This window comes from Nannospalax galili, unplaced genomic scaffold, assembly GCF_000622305.1.
Source record: "Nannospalax galili isolate Female #2095 unplaced genomic scaffold, S.galili_v1.0 scaffold202, whole genome shotgun sequence".
Taxonomy (NCBI): Eukaryota; Metazoa; Chordata; class Mammalia; order Rodentia; family Spalacidae; genus Nannospalax; species Nannospalax galili.
In genome coordinates, this window is record NW_008349000.1 from 1,588,388 (window position 1) to 1,603,936 (window position 15,549).

The 15,549-nt window shown below is 40.2% G+C and overlaps 1 protein-coding gene across 9 annotated transcripts in view; it reads left to right on the top strand.

Moving 5' to 3' along the window:
* Tafa2 (TAFA chemokine like family member 2) overlaps positions 1–15,549 on the top strand; it is a 532,750-nt gene that overhangs the window by 463,919 nt on the left and 53,282 nt on the right. The gene's annotated exons all lie outside the window — the stretch shown is intronic.

Below are 15,549 nucleotides of genomic sequence, written 5' to 3' on the forward strand. Positions count from 1 at the left end.
AGGCCTAAGAAAGTTAGAACTATAATGACAAGTGGCAAGTCACACTTGGCTTCAAACTTAGGAAGAACAGTTAGTGGCAGGGCTTTGGACAACAAGAGCATGTTCTTTTTTTAGTATTTTATTTATTATTTTTATTTTATGTACATGAGTGTATTGCCTGCATATATGTGAGTGCACCTGTGTCGTGCAATGCTGCAGAGGTCAGAAGAGGGCTTCAGATTCCCCTGGAACTGGAGTTAAGGATGGTTCATAGCCACCATGTGGGTTCCGCTGGGAATGGAACCCAGGTCCTCTGCAAGAGCGGTCAGTGCTCTTAACTGCTGAACTATCTCTCCAGCCCCCATTTTCCTTCTTCTTTAAGCTCACATCATAAATGAATTACAGTCAATTTATAAAGAGGGCATTTTAGAAGTTACTAGTAACTTTAAATAAAACATAATTTCATAACAGTATGAAATCCTTTTGTAGTGAATGAACAGTACAGAATATAATTTTTCAAAAGGCAACTCCTATTTCTCTTCCTAAAACTAGAAGAAGCCTCACCATCTTACTAAGGATTTATATCCTTTTGATCTTGACATTCAGAACCTGGAGGCTGCTTCCTGAAGTCGCTGAAGTGTGGAGGAACGACAACCCGAGTTTGCTTTTCATGTCGAACATTGGGAACAAAGCAAACCTTCCACGTTTCAGGAAAGATTCTGTCACATTGTGATTGGAAGCAATGTTTGATCAGTTTTGAATAATACTGATTCCTTCCATTTATAGGTATCTTGCACGTGTTTAAGAACATACATAGGAAACTTGTCAGTATATTGAAGAATATGAAATTATGAATCTGCCAAAAGATATACAGAAAATCATGTAAACTCACCCATCTTTCAGAATGGTCACTTTCTAAAATTACATGACTTTAATCCCAATATCTGTCTAGATTTTCACATAGCACATTGTATAGTAAATTTTAGAAGAGACAAAAAGTAGCTACTTTTGACTTTTTAGTAGAGAAAAAGGAAGCCCGACTAAGGACTATCTTGATCAATTTGGGAAAGAAGCAAGATCCTCCTGGGTCAGAGTATGATGCCACACTGCTCTTTTTTTGCTGAGCAAACTTTCATTGGTTCTGTTGAGAGTTTTTTCTATCACATAGAAATACTTTTAACTGTTGTCATGTTTCTGTTTACTACATGATATTAAATATCCCAGTATCATATTTTATATACAATATTCCACATTCCATATTTTATATACAATAATTGTGACCTTAGGAATTACTTAGGTTTTGGATGGAGCAGATGGTTCATGAGGACACCGAGATGGACTGCTTAGGAATAAAGAGCTTACTTGAAATTATTAACACTGCAGACAGAGAAGCAGCACCATGGAGGACCATGTCAAGAGAGTTCAGCCTCAGCATAAGAGACAGACAGCACGGTGGGGTTTCTGGAGACAGCGACCAGGGTCCATGTAGTATTACAGAAATAGAGACCATTCTTATAGCTTTGTGAGGATGGGGGAAGTTTCACAGCAAGAACATGCAGCCAGGCTGTCTCATTCCCTGTTAGGAGGTGGGGAAGGGGATGGAGAACGGTCAACTGTGCCAATACCCCCTTTGATTTAGGTTTACTTCCCAGGTAAGAAATTCTGGCACCAAGATTTTCTGTTAACTAGGAACTCATAATATTTCAATGGGGTGCCTATCAGTACCTGTGGAAGGTAGAGACTGCTACAGAAACATGGGCTGAGCAGGGGCTAAATTCTCATGTTACATTCTTATAGGAGTAGTAACTGATTTCCCAAAAATTAAATAACCAGTTTGTGATAGTGCTTGATACAGAAGCTAGATGAGGAGTTTTCTGACCCCTCAGCCAGGACTTATTGAATGTGTCTCTCACCTTGAAGTCCCATGTGATCCTCTATTAAGGACAAAAAAAATACCTAGGTATATACACACACACACACACACACACACACACACACACACACACACACAGAGCACGGTCAATTATTTTTACTATTTTCACTAAGTTCATCTAATGTTGGATTGGGAAAAATTATCAAAGTTACTGCTTTTTTTCTTTTTACTTTGAGAAACTTTAGAGTTAATCATATATTTATGCATTTATTCATCAACCATAATAATGTCCTATTATAAATCTCAAACTGTGCAACAGACTAGGGATTCAGAGATGAGAATCATAGATTCTGCCCTTAAATTTTAGTTTAGAGAAAAAGATTTGTAAAGGCAAGTATAGGGCTGTGAGCAGTACAGTGGTAGAACACTGCCTAATGTGCCCAAGGCCCCAAGTTCAATTCCTGAACCCCCGGCTTTCTTTTATTTATGATCTCCTCTTTAAAAAAATTTTTATTGAGCTTTTAAATTTTCATATAACATTTTCCACTCACATCCAGACCCCTCCACATCCATGCCTCCCCCAACGAACCCTGTGCACTCTGCCATATATGCTGAGTCCTATTCATTCAGGTATTTGTACCCAATTGTCCTTTAGTGCAAGTGAGTCCACTGGAGTCTAGCCAGCCCATCCAGTGGTCGTATGTAAATCACACTATTCCTTACCCAGCAGCAACCAGTCTCAAATAGTTTTGACTGTAATGCTGACCTGTCACCTATTTCTCATCTCCCCTTTGGGACCTTGTTCAATTGAGCTGACATGGGTTCCACGTTGGATGCCACTGGCCTGGAAGCCTCCACCTCATACGTTCATGAAGCAGCTCTTACAGTTTCCACCTCCTCTTCTGCAATGGTCCCTGAGCCATGGGTGGGTGAGGCTGAACCCCCAGTTTTCATGACTTCAGTGCCCTTATCATCTTTTTATTTTATAAAATGAGAGTGCCTTATCTGGTCTTTCTACTTCTTAGCTAGTTTCTCTGCATTAAAAAAAGGCATTTTACCATGCTAGACCTTTCTAAAAGGAAGTCAATACTATAGAACCACTTTGACTCATTATTTGTCATAGAATAAGTTCAAACAGTGGGTATGCTAAAAGCATCATTCCATCAACCCACCTCTGACTTTTCCAACTCAACTTCTCAAAACTCACTTGTTGCAGGCTATGCTGAAGTAAGCGGCAGGTCAGAAGTAAAGTTGTAGAGGTCAGAAGACTTTGACAATCAATGAGATGTAGAGGTGAGCAATGGAAGTGATGGAGCTAGAGATGAAGACTGTATATTATATTTTCAACTCTCTAGTTGGTCTTTTTGAGCTAGGGTCCCCCTGTAGCCCCAGCTGTCCTGAACTCACTATGGAGACCAGGCTGGTCTCGCTCTCGCAGATGTACCTGCCTCTGCCTCTTGATTACTGGAATCTGGGATTAAAAAGAGGCACCAATGTATCCTTCAGCATTTTTTTTAAAACCACAATTTTGCCTTTTTTAAATGGCAAGGATAGGGGCCCCATCATCTCTGCTCTTCTAAGACCCTTGTGGATCCCCAGATATGGGAGCTCTCCCAGATCTGCTGTGATAAGTATCCTTTCCCACACTTCCCTGAGCTCCTCCATCTTAGCTCTCTGGCCTGATCCAATTACTAGGATCCTTGTGTCTCAGGAGGCTAGACAGCTCACAGGCCATGGGAGGAAGTGTAATATGATTATTCTATTAAATATAATATTGTAATGATTCCCAATGACATTGTTAAACCCATAGATTAATGAACCTCTCAATTCTTACCAGAGAAGCTTCCTTATTCAACACATGATTAACACAGATAACCATAACTGGCCGATGTGCAGAGAATAAGAAGTTATGGACTGCTTATCCATAAATAGGACACCTATATCCAATATCTGCCTCCCAAAGCTCAGGGATCATTATGGAAAGGGGGACAGGAAGACTGTAAGAGCCAGAGGAGATGCCTGACCACAAGGAAACAGAGTTTTCCAGACACCTGGTTAGTTACTCACATGAACTCACAGCAGTAGTGACAGCATGCATAAACCCCACATAGGCTCAAGCCAGACAAAATCCCAGTATAGATGTGGGGAAGTGGTTAAGAAACTCCAACTATACCTGAGAAACTACTGGCAAGTAATGGCTGCCAGGAAGGGGAGATTTAGTCTCCTTTAAGTGTGAGACTCTTGGTAAGCTGGCCAGGCACCATTGGATGAATCTACAAGGAAGGGAAATGAGGACACAGAAAATCTGGTGGAGGGTAGTGAGTGGGCTTCAGATAGGGGTAGGGATTTAAGTATGATAAAAATGCATTTTATGAAACTCACAAAAGTCAAGAAACAAAAAAGGAGAAAAAGCCGGGCGTGGTGGAGCACGCCTTTAATCCCAGCACTTGGAAGGCAGAGGCAGGCAGATCTCTGTGAGTTCAAGGTCAGCCTGGTCTACATAGTGAGTTCCAGGACAGCGGGGGAAAAAAATGGCATAGCTAGGCTTTCTTGTTAATTGTGGGGAGAGTTGTGGTTCATGACAGAGTGTGTGCATGGAGGTCAGATGAAACGTTTGGGAGTCAGTTCTCTCCTTTTACCTTTATGTGGTTTCCAGGGATGGAACTAGACTCTTGTCAGGCCTGCATGTCAGGAGCTTTTACTGCCTGAGTCATCTTGCTGGTCTTGTTCTTTAAGTATCTAAAAAGCTACGATTCTCTCTTAGATGCATTCATGTAGGTCTTCTTGAACTACTTAGTAATTATCATAAATGCTTGTTAGAGAATTTTTGCGAATGTTAATTTAGTTACTCTCATAATAACCAAGATGATAGAAAAATACAGTTTTCATTTTACGGATGAGGAAAGATGAAAAAATTCTCAAATCACAGATTTTTTTCTCTCTGCTCTTTCTTCCAGGTCATTTCCCTTAAGTGGTGCTTGGCCTGTTCCCAGATCCCTGCTAGCTATAGTAATAGGAATTGTGCAACCTATTAACTAGTCTGAACATTGCTACAGCAATAGGTAAACCTCAGCCTCATTATTTTAACGTTTCCCACTCTTCTTTCTTATCTGCATGAACGCTGTTTGGTCACGATGTGAGTTCTCTCTCTTGTGCAAAGTCATCCATGGAACCTGTTTCCAAGGTCACCCCTGGCACTGACATTTATCTGAAAGAGGAAGGCAGAGAGTAGCTTGGTTGGGAGGTTTTCATAGGCCAGGTCTGGAGAGAATATAGCTCACTTCCATGCCAATGCATATGTTACATCCCATACCTACCTGGAAGGGAAACCGGAAAGCAGCTGTGAACCCAGGAGTTTAGTGCGTCCAAGTGTGGTGTCTTAGGAAATCACTGTCTTCTAAAGCTGACTCCCATACCACCCCATTTCAGAATCCTCAGTCAAATTGCTGCTTTATTACATTTTGGCCTTGATCTCTCGCATAGATAGAATTGAAGTAATCAAGCTGGTTCGTGCAGTCAGCAATGTGGGTCATCTTTCAAGTGAATGCTACACCCTAAAGTTTAGATTTGTGTTTCTAACATTTAAGAAATACATCCCCAAATAACATTTAAAAAACTCCTTTCTCAGTTTCCCATTGTTCCGTGACTTCATGAAATTTGTACGTTAGCTGGAAGGAATTAAAAATGTCTTCCTTCCAAATTCATTTTCATACAGATCTAATAGTTTTTCCTCATAATGAAGCAACCATTTCACAAACCTTCAGAACTTTTGAATTGGAAGCAATCTTTAACACAAAGTTAATTCTAAATATAACCTACTTTCTTCCTACTGAAGACAAGAGGTAAAAGACCCAGGGAGCTAAATGCCCTGTCCACACTGTGCTCTTTGGGGGCTGAGCACTGCACCGGAGTCCAGAGCCCCTGCCTCTGTTTGGACTGCTCTTTCTACACATTCTGCCACTTTCCTAAAGCAGCACTGAGGTTGCACTCTACCCTGGACAGTCCTGTAGGGACATCACAGTCACAGAAGCATAATGTGCCTCTTACAATCTTTGGGGAATGGTTTAATTGTTTATATTTTTATGCAGTTTAGCATTAACCATAAAAATCTACTTTTCAACCCCTACTATTTAAAAATGGTGTATAAAGTGTATAAGACAGATAAAATACATCTAATAAATTATGTGTGCCTAATGGACCCTTTTCTCTTTGTTGGAGTGTTTGATGGCCTGAGGGCCATCACTTGCAAAATGAATTTTTCTATGAGGTGCAAGTAGGAATTATGATTGTTGGATTGAGAGTTTCCTGGGTCCTCTAAAGATAGGAATCTGTCTCTTTCTAAGTGGAAGTGGAGAATACTACTTCTGGCCAATTAGTTTTTAAAATGATAATTTTAACTGAATAAAAATAAATTGACTTGGTGGCACATTTTTTTGGGTCAAGGAACACAGGCATCATGCTGCCTTAGGAAAAAAAGGGGGTCATTCAAAACCTGTTCTACAAAATATTTTCAGAAATTCAGGAAAATTTTCAATAAGTTCTCAGACATGTTGAACACTGAGGCAAATCATTGGACCATGCATTCATTTCCCAATCCTGTGCTTGGATTCCCCTCTGACAAGAGTCCCCTTCCCTCATCATACTTCCTTTGAATCACATATCCATTTTCATAGGACAGTTGTGTGACTTAGGTTCAGATTTCCAGAGGCATGGTTTGATTGCTCCAGTACCAACTTTTCAGAGTAGTCCTTCCAATCGTAAGTGGCTGAGCATTTATAAAGGGATCACTACTCTTTTAGGTTCATTTTTCTTGACATTATATAGAAGATACATGTTTTTGAGCTGAGGGGCATGCTTCTAAAATTTGTTGTGGGAATGAAAGGGGCCCTATTCTCATTCTTTCTCTGGAAGGGAGTCAGGGGAACTTTCTAGTTGAGCATTTTGTTAATAGACACTATTCTGTTAAATGGAAAGTTTAGCATTGCCATCCTAAAGCAACAAGCTTCCTACCTCAGTGTTTTTATTTCATTTTTTTCCTGTGGGGCAATTTTAGGAAACAGGAATTATAAAAATGCCATTGTCACTTTGAAATTTCCTCCCTAACCTAATCATCCTGACTTTATAAATTACAGGAACTTCTGAAATTTCATTCCTCTACTTAAGTGACCATTTCTTTTAATTAGATTGCTTCAGCACAACAGTCTAAAAATATGCCTTATTTTTTCACTCTAGTGAATAAAAGTGAGAAATTAGCTGTCTCAAAAAGTTTTTGTTTCAGCACATTTTTTCCATTCAAAGTGATTTACAGCAACCAAAATCCACTAACTAGCTTGTATTTCAGATGACCATTGGCGCATGTAGGTGATGCTTTATTTCTGCTTAGAAGGTATAATACTGACTCTCCAGGGAGCTAGTCAAGCTGGGTAAAACTATTAAAGAGGGGCATATGAAGACAAACAAAATCTCAGGATCAATGAGACAAATCAGAATACAAATAAGAATTGAAATCTAATAGAGAGTAAACGAAGCAAGAACAAATTCACGACTTGATGCTAAATTTAATCTCTTTTGTAGCTAAGTGTCAGAGTGAATGTTTTTAGATTCATCTTATGTCAACACAATTAAGGACACAGAAATTTTAAAATATGGAATTAGAACTTCTCTACAATGTAGATAACTTTAATAGTTATTTCTTTGTAGCTTATATGCATGTCATCATCTTGATATATATTAATCACACTAATAGTAAAAATAAATATCATTAACATCTAAGCGCTATAACATTTGTAACAGCATTTCATATGATTTATCTCCTTCAGTTTCCATAGAGACTCTAGGGAGTCATTTCAGAAATGAGGCGATCGATTACTTTGCAAGTAACCTGGTTAGATTATTAGAACATAGGTCAAGTTGGTCTTGAATACAGTCATGTTGGAGTTAAAGCCTATGTCCTTCAGAGGTTACCAGGCATGCGCCCCTCCACACCTGGAATTTTAGTCTGTGGTATGTGTTTAGAGCCCAGTGGACTAAGCGCTATAAGATGGGAGCATCTTATAGGAATATAAGCCTTTAGTCCTATGACTAAAGGTGATATATAATATAAATATTATATTAATATTATTCTGATGTAAACTCATTTTATCTAACTATAGGTTCATGGTTGGTTCACAGGTAATGAATCAAATTTGATCACCTTATGTATATGTTGTGAACCTTATATACCTCATCTATAATTTTAAAAAATCTATATTTATATGAACAAAATGCCATTCCATTTATCCTTTTGATTCTGAAGAATATCTTCCAATTATAAAATAGCAGTTGGAAATGAAGGCTTTGGCAAAATGTCTCACTGAACATCTCGCCTGCATATACTAGTTCTGATAGCATTACAAAATGATTAGGATGTTAGCTTAATCACACCTTTAATCCCAGCACACACCTTTAATCCCAGCACACACCTTTAATCCCAGCACACACCTTTAATCCCAGCACTTGGGAGGCAGAGGTAGGCAGATCTCTGTGAGTTCAGGCCAACCTGGTCTACATAGTGAGTTCCAGGACAGCTGAGGATCTTAATCTATGATTTACAGGGAAGTCTTTTAAGGTTATCTTTATGGGCCACTGTAGGGTTGATGGTCCTTTTGCTTAAGCGAAACACAAGATCAAAACCTAGAGAGGCAACAACTGGAGTGGGAAAGACTTTGTATTCTTATTTTATGAGAATTCAGCACAACCCATATGTCTCTGTAGACATTTCACAGAAATGTAGGAGGCAGTATTTGTGTTTGAGCATCTTATGAATGGAGAGAAAAATATCAGAAAGGTGTGTGTGTATGTGTGTGTGTGTGTGTAAGAGAGACTTGGGAATTGTGACATGAACAAAATTGTTTGTTCTTGTTCATTTAAATCTTCTCCGGGGCTCTTGCATCATTTTAATATGATGCTAACTGATCCTCTGTGAAGCCTATTTTGTTAATTTGGAAAGCCCTGATATTTGATTAGATGAATTTATCACAAGCTTTGTCTGAATCTACATAGAAAATTCTAGCTTGAATGTCCTACCATTTCATTAACCTTTTAAAGCAAAACCACAGGAATTAGTTGTACCTTCTTAAATTGCTTATTTACCATTTGTTAAATGCATACCACATACTGAGCTGTTTACATGAAAAATTCGTCTTTGTCTACAAGAACTTGGTTATGATAATAGTTAAGATACATAGCAAACAAATAAAACTACACATTTGCAAACAGATGCTGTATTAAGGTGAATTAAACTCTTTCAGGTTCCTTTCCTTTTCTGAGATTGCTTGCTTTACACGATGTGTTTCCCAGCATATATGAGAACAGACAGTTACCATGCTTTGAGTACAAGATCATTTTTCTGTTTGTCTGTTGTCTATCTATCCATCGTTAAAATAAAGAAAATGATGATCTGGTGGGGTGGGTGGGGGAGAAATTTCTGGTTTGAGAGAGATGAGTGCTGAGGCCCGTATCAGGTGAGGTGAGTTTTATTCACACCCGCCACTACTTGGAGTCTCTAGTGGTTCCACTTCAGGTCTCAGCAGAGTATAGGAAGAGTGAGTTGTACACGAAGTCTTCAAAGTTTCCATGGAGAACTTGGAACCTTTGCTTCTGCTTATAAGTACCTTATACTACTTTTGTTTCTTTGAACAAACCGTGTAAGATCCCCACATCTAGAATCAGGGATGGAAAACTATGATACTATCTTGTGTTCAGAAGCTAGAGAACCAGAAATGCTTGCTGAGCAGCACTGATGAATACCACAGCCACTTCAATTATTTTTGTTGTCAAAATGAGTAGAAATGAGTTTTGATATCTGTTAGCCAAAGTCACACCATTTAACAAAGCTTCTCCATTTGGCTACACGATGCCAACTCCTTAAAGAAAGTAACTTGGTTCTGACTTGGTTTTCTAGATTCTTGCCTACCTGCCCTGTTGATTGTAGTAATGGCTAACCACAAGAGATATTTATCAGTTGCCTGACGTTCTTTAGCCTACTACACACTTCCTATCTGTGTAGCCACCCTTTGTGATAGCTGACCACAGGCACAAAAGGGAAATTTTCTGTCTTTTCCTCCTTCCCCTTTTCTGCTCTGTAAGCACCTACAATTGGACAACTGGCTCTGGATTATAAACGAGAGACTCCCTCTGAGGTTATCTCCCCAGTAAAGCCTATGCTGTCGCTGACTTGTTCATCCTTCATCCTCTTTCCAGTTTTTTTTCCTCTTTGCCAACCTTACACTTGGTGGCCCTATGGAGAGTCGAGGTGTGGGCCATCCTAAGGGAGCTCCCCTTCACTCCTTCCTTCCTCTCCCTGCCAGCTCTTTATGCCCTTTCCCCTCCAATGACTCCGACAGGACCATTGGCCTCATCATATCTACCACTGGCTGATTGGCCCTTGGGTGACTTGGAAGGTTTTTCTCTCTTTTCCAGAAGGCCTTTCTTTCTGATTGTCCACCAACTGGCCTACTCAGAAACCTTAGCACTAGTTGGAAAGTTTCCCAGAATCTTACCATGGGCCTCCTGTCCTCTTGACTTGCATCTCACTAATCAGAGCCACTGGGTCAGAAGGATGCACCTTCCATTTGACCTGCTTCTTGGTGAGAAAAGGTCTCCTTTACAATCCTCTTCACAGCCATGGACTAACAATCCTCTAAAATGTCTAGACACTGTCCTTTGACATATTTCCTCACAAATTTATTGACCCAAGAACCAATAGGCTCTATGAAGCCAAATTGCCCCATGTTTGACCATCCTGGCAGTAGGAACTCTGGGCAATGACTGCCACTGGCCTGATGATGGCATATTTGACTTCCAAAGTCAGAAGAACCTTTAAAATTTTTCCAGTGTTATGGAACATAGGAAGAGGTTCCATCCGTGTTCACGCCTTTGTCTGGCTTTGCTCCTGCCCTTCTCTCTGCTCATCTACTCTATCTTTCAGGTTCTCCTGTTTCTGTCAGATTTTCAAGGCTGACAACCCTCCTTTCAGAACTGACCCCCTACCTGATTTGCCATCTTTGTTAGTGTTTGATTCCACAGACCAATACCTCTCTTGCCACCACCTCTCCACCAAAAACTCCCTTTCTCCTGTTGCTGTTCCCTCTCTAGCCAGACCTAATCCGAGGATGTCCTCCTTCCTACACCTGACTCCAGCACTCAACCCACCTTCAACCCCTCCACCAAACCTTTACCCATCTTCCCTTGACTGACTCGCCCTTGTTTCTGCTCAGCTGCTCCTCCCACCCAACCCCACACCAATCTTCTGCTTGAAGAGGTTGGAGCCTGAAGGCCCCATGAATGTCCATGTTCCCTTTTCTCTCCCTAGCCTATCTCAAATAAAAAAAAAAATTGAGCTCCTTTGACTCTGACCACAACAGCTATCACAAAAGAATTTGAATATTTTACCTAGGCATTGATATACCCTGGCATGATGCTTATGTTGCCCTGTCCTCCACTCTTCTCTCAAAAGATAGGATGGACCATGATAGGGCTCATAGCATGGTCGTTGATGCCATGACATATAACAATCCCTGTTGGAGTTATCAGCCAGATGCTGGTGATATCCACATCTGTAATTCCTGATTACTTGTCTCCTGGCAGAAATGGAAAAGCAGCCCTTATGGTGGTCAATTTATAACAACATCAAAGAAATTACTCAGGGAGCCCATAAAAATCTGTTCTTAATTTTCTCCCACGTCTATTGGACACCATGACTAAATAAACCAGTCCAACTCTTGAAAATGGATGAAATGATACTCCTTTTCCACCTTCATTCTCTCTCTCAGGTGGCACCTGATATTAGAATAAAGCTCCAAAGATTAGAGAATGGCTCTCACACCTGTCAAATAGACTGTGTAGCAGTAACTTCAAGGTCTTTAATAACATAGAGGAGGGCCTTAGAACTCAAAAACTTGAATGAGATCAAGCTAAATATCAAGTGCTGGTGGCAGCGTTATGCCGGGGTTCAGTATAGGATAACTCAGAAAACAAGCCACCACACTATTCACTCAGATCTGGACCATCCAGGACCTGCTTTAAACTTGACCAAACAGGCCACAGGGCAGGAGCCGACCGCAGCCCACAAGTGTTGTCTGGTCTTGCCCCTCTGTGATGGAAAAAGACAGTAGTAGTCAGATTATACACAAGACATCAATTCCCGTGCAAACATCTATTCCTGCTAAGTTCTTGGCTTGGCCAGCTTGCTAGGGTTGTCAACTGCTGACCACAGATGAGTCCCAGGGGTCACTGTCCCCATAACCATTACCTTTACCAAAACCAGGGCAATGCTCTTAGTTGCTTGTAAGCTATTTGGTTCCTATTGGATATAGGGGGTAATTATTAATTTTTGCCAGAATTTGCTGGACAGTTATAACATTTATAGGAGCTCCCTTTCTCTGTTAAGGTGGTGGAAGACACTCGCATTTGACCTGAACAGACAGGTCTATTATTGTACAATCTTTTTGGGCATCTCTTTTCCCATCCCACTCTTTTCTGGTTATTCTATGTTGTCTGGCCCCTCTTTCATGACATGACATTCTCCCGAAGTTCCCTGCTTCAATTACCTTTCTATTGCAAAGCCCCTCCAAAACAATTTCTTTTCCGCTGCTTTGCCTTCCAGACTTGCTCCTTTCTCAAGGATCCCCTTACCTCTCTTAGCCTCTGTCCATCCTCAGCCTGGGTACGGATACCTCCTACCCCACTGACTCTACTCACCATACTCACATACTAATGAAACTACAGGACTCCTCTGCCTTTGTGTGTCAGATTTAACAGTGTAATTCCTGATGGACTCAAGGGACTTTTAAACACATAGCTATTGGATTCCTCAAAGGTAATGTTTTACAATTTTCTATTTCTCCCCATAGCACTTTGGCATTCCAAATGCCAGAGAGCTCTAATCACCTGTGCCTCATCAACCAAGTTATAATTCTTATTCACATGGTGTCTCCAAACCTTACATCCTTCTATCCTTATATCCCACTTCCATCTCTCACTGCTCTCTCAGATCTCAAGGACACGCTCCTTACTATCACTTGGACCTGTATTACCAAGATCTTTTGCATTTAATTGGACAGTCCTTGACACTCATGTGTACCTAGTTAATCTGGACAGTCCTTTCCCAGGGCTTCTGCCATATTTCTCACCTCTTTAATAAGGCCTTTGGCCACATCCTGCTAAACCTTAACCTTACTCCAGCACTCCTCTTCAATATATAGATGATCTCCCCTGCAGCCTCTCTTATGACTTGTCTCTACAACACACACACACACACACACACACACACACACACACACATGCACACTACCTTCATAACTTTCGGTCTGACTCACTATGCCAAGTACCTCCCTCTAAAGCCCAAATGGCCTTGCCCCAAATAACTTACCTTGCTTTCACCTTAAGCCCTTCTGCTGGCGTATCTCAGACTCTGATCCCATACCTCCTCCCAAACAGAATGGGACTCTTTCTCCTTTCTGGGCCTAATAGGTTGCTTTCATATCTAAATCCTCAACTGTGATTGTCACTGGGCCACTTGTTCTTTTGTCTTTTCTCCATTGACTTGACTTTATAGTATCTTCTTTTCCAATGTATAATAAAGATTAATTATGATAAAGATAGTATTATTTCCAGATATCTGCCTGCAGTCTCCCCAAAGCCATCTGTGCTCAGTGATCTGCCTACCAGTGTTATTGTCTGAAGCCCAAATTGTCTCTCTATGGCTTCCATTTGAAAACTCATAAGACTGGGGTTGGAGAGATGGCTAGGTAGTTAAGAACACTGGCTCTTCCTACAGAGGACTCAGCTTTGGTTCCTAACACCTACATGGCATCTAACAACCATCCTTAATTCCAGTTCAAGGAAAATCCAATGCCCTCTTCTGGCCTCCATGAGCATTGCACACATGGGCACACTTAAACACATGCAAGCGAAATGCACACATAAAGTAGATAAAAAGATTGATCGATAAAATCCTAAAATTAAGCTAGTATTACTTGTACCTGTTTTCCTAAATCATTATAAACATTTCAATACCTCAAATAACCTGTCATCATGGAGACATTCTGCTCCACCATGGTCTGTAACCCCCACCCCCCACTTTCCATTCCACCATGTTGTCTGCCTGTGTTCATGTACAAACCTCAGTCTGCCACAATGCCACATAAATTCACGTTTCCTCCTCTCTACGCATCTGCTTCACGGGCTCCTTTTTTCCCCTCTCAAATGTTCTTATTCCACAGGAAGAATACGTGAGAGGAAACATTGAACTACCTCATCTTCTCACCACTCAGGCCATTCAGCCCTGCCCACTGCTAGGCCTACGTCCTACACCTTCCTTCTCGTTAGAGTGGATTGTGTCTCCATATCACACATGATATGGCCCAGGTGCCCTGCATCTCACCTCCCTTTCTCTTCTTAAAGAAGATTCTTTTTCAATTGCCCTTTTCCTCCCATTCATTCTCAAACCCCATAGACAATTTCAGCAAATCAATGTGCTTTTCTAGCAATCATTGAGGAACTTGCCTCAACTTCAGGTTTCTTTCCAACCACTGTGTTGTTCTATGCATTTATTCCTTCACAGAAAACTTTCTTTAAGAACTTTTTCCTATTCTCTCTCTCTACAGCTTTAGTTTCTCTACTCTGCTGTACTTCTATTATGCTTTATTTTCATCATGCCTTACCCTTGATTTTCTTTGTCTAGATATAATGTTATCAACAGTGGTAGCTAAGTTACAGAAGCATCTATGATGGGACAGAGACTGTTCTAAACACCTTTTACATATCATCTCAGTTCATCCTTAAATCAAACTTTGGAGATAATACCTCTGTTTCAGACAAAGAAAACCACTGTTTAGACACAGTGGATAACTAACTTCAGACCAAACAGCTACAGAAAAGAGTGTAGATTTGACTACTATGATTTTTGATTCTACACTTTGTCTGGTACACTTACTCTTTTAAATTTAATTGACAATAATTGCAAATGTTTATCTTGTACACTGTGATGTTTTGAAACAGAGACATAGTTTAGAATGGCTATATTGAACTAGTTAATATGTGAATTTGCTCATGTACTATTTTATGGTTAGCAAACAAAATTTATTCCCTTAAAAACATTTTCAGGAATATAATGCATCATTATTAGCAACAGTTGCCAGATTATATGATAGATATCTTGAGCTTATTCCTTCTCACTTAAATTTTATATGCTCTCACAAACATCACCCACCTCTCCAGTTCTAGTTCCTGGTAACTACCAGAATCCTTTGATGAGTTCTACTTTTTTAATATCACACATGTTAATGAGATCATATGGTACCTATCTTTTTATGGCTAGTTTGCTACCTTAATAGTAATTCTCTGGAGTCCATGTATACTGTCGCAAATGTCAGGACTGCATTCTTTTTATGCTGAACAGTTTTCCATTGTATATATGTCCCACTACTGAATACCTCAGTTGATTTTGTGTCTTAGCTACTGTGAATAGAGTGCCAGTGAACATGGGAGTGCAAATTTTTCAACATATTGACTTCATTCCCTTTGATTGCATACCCAAAATTGGTCACTAGATCACAAGAAAGTTCAATCTTTATGTTCTAAGGTACCTGCGTATTTTCTTTTTTTCTTGTTTCCCTTCCTTCCTTCCTTCCTTCCTTCCTTCCTTCCTTCCTTCC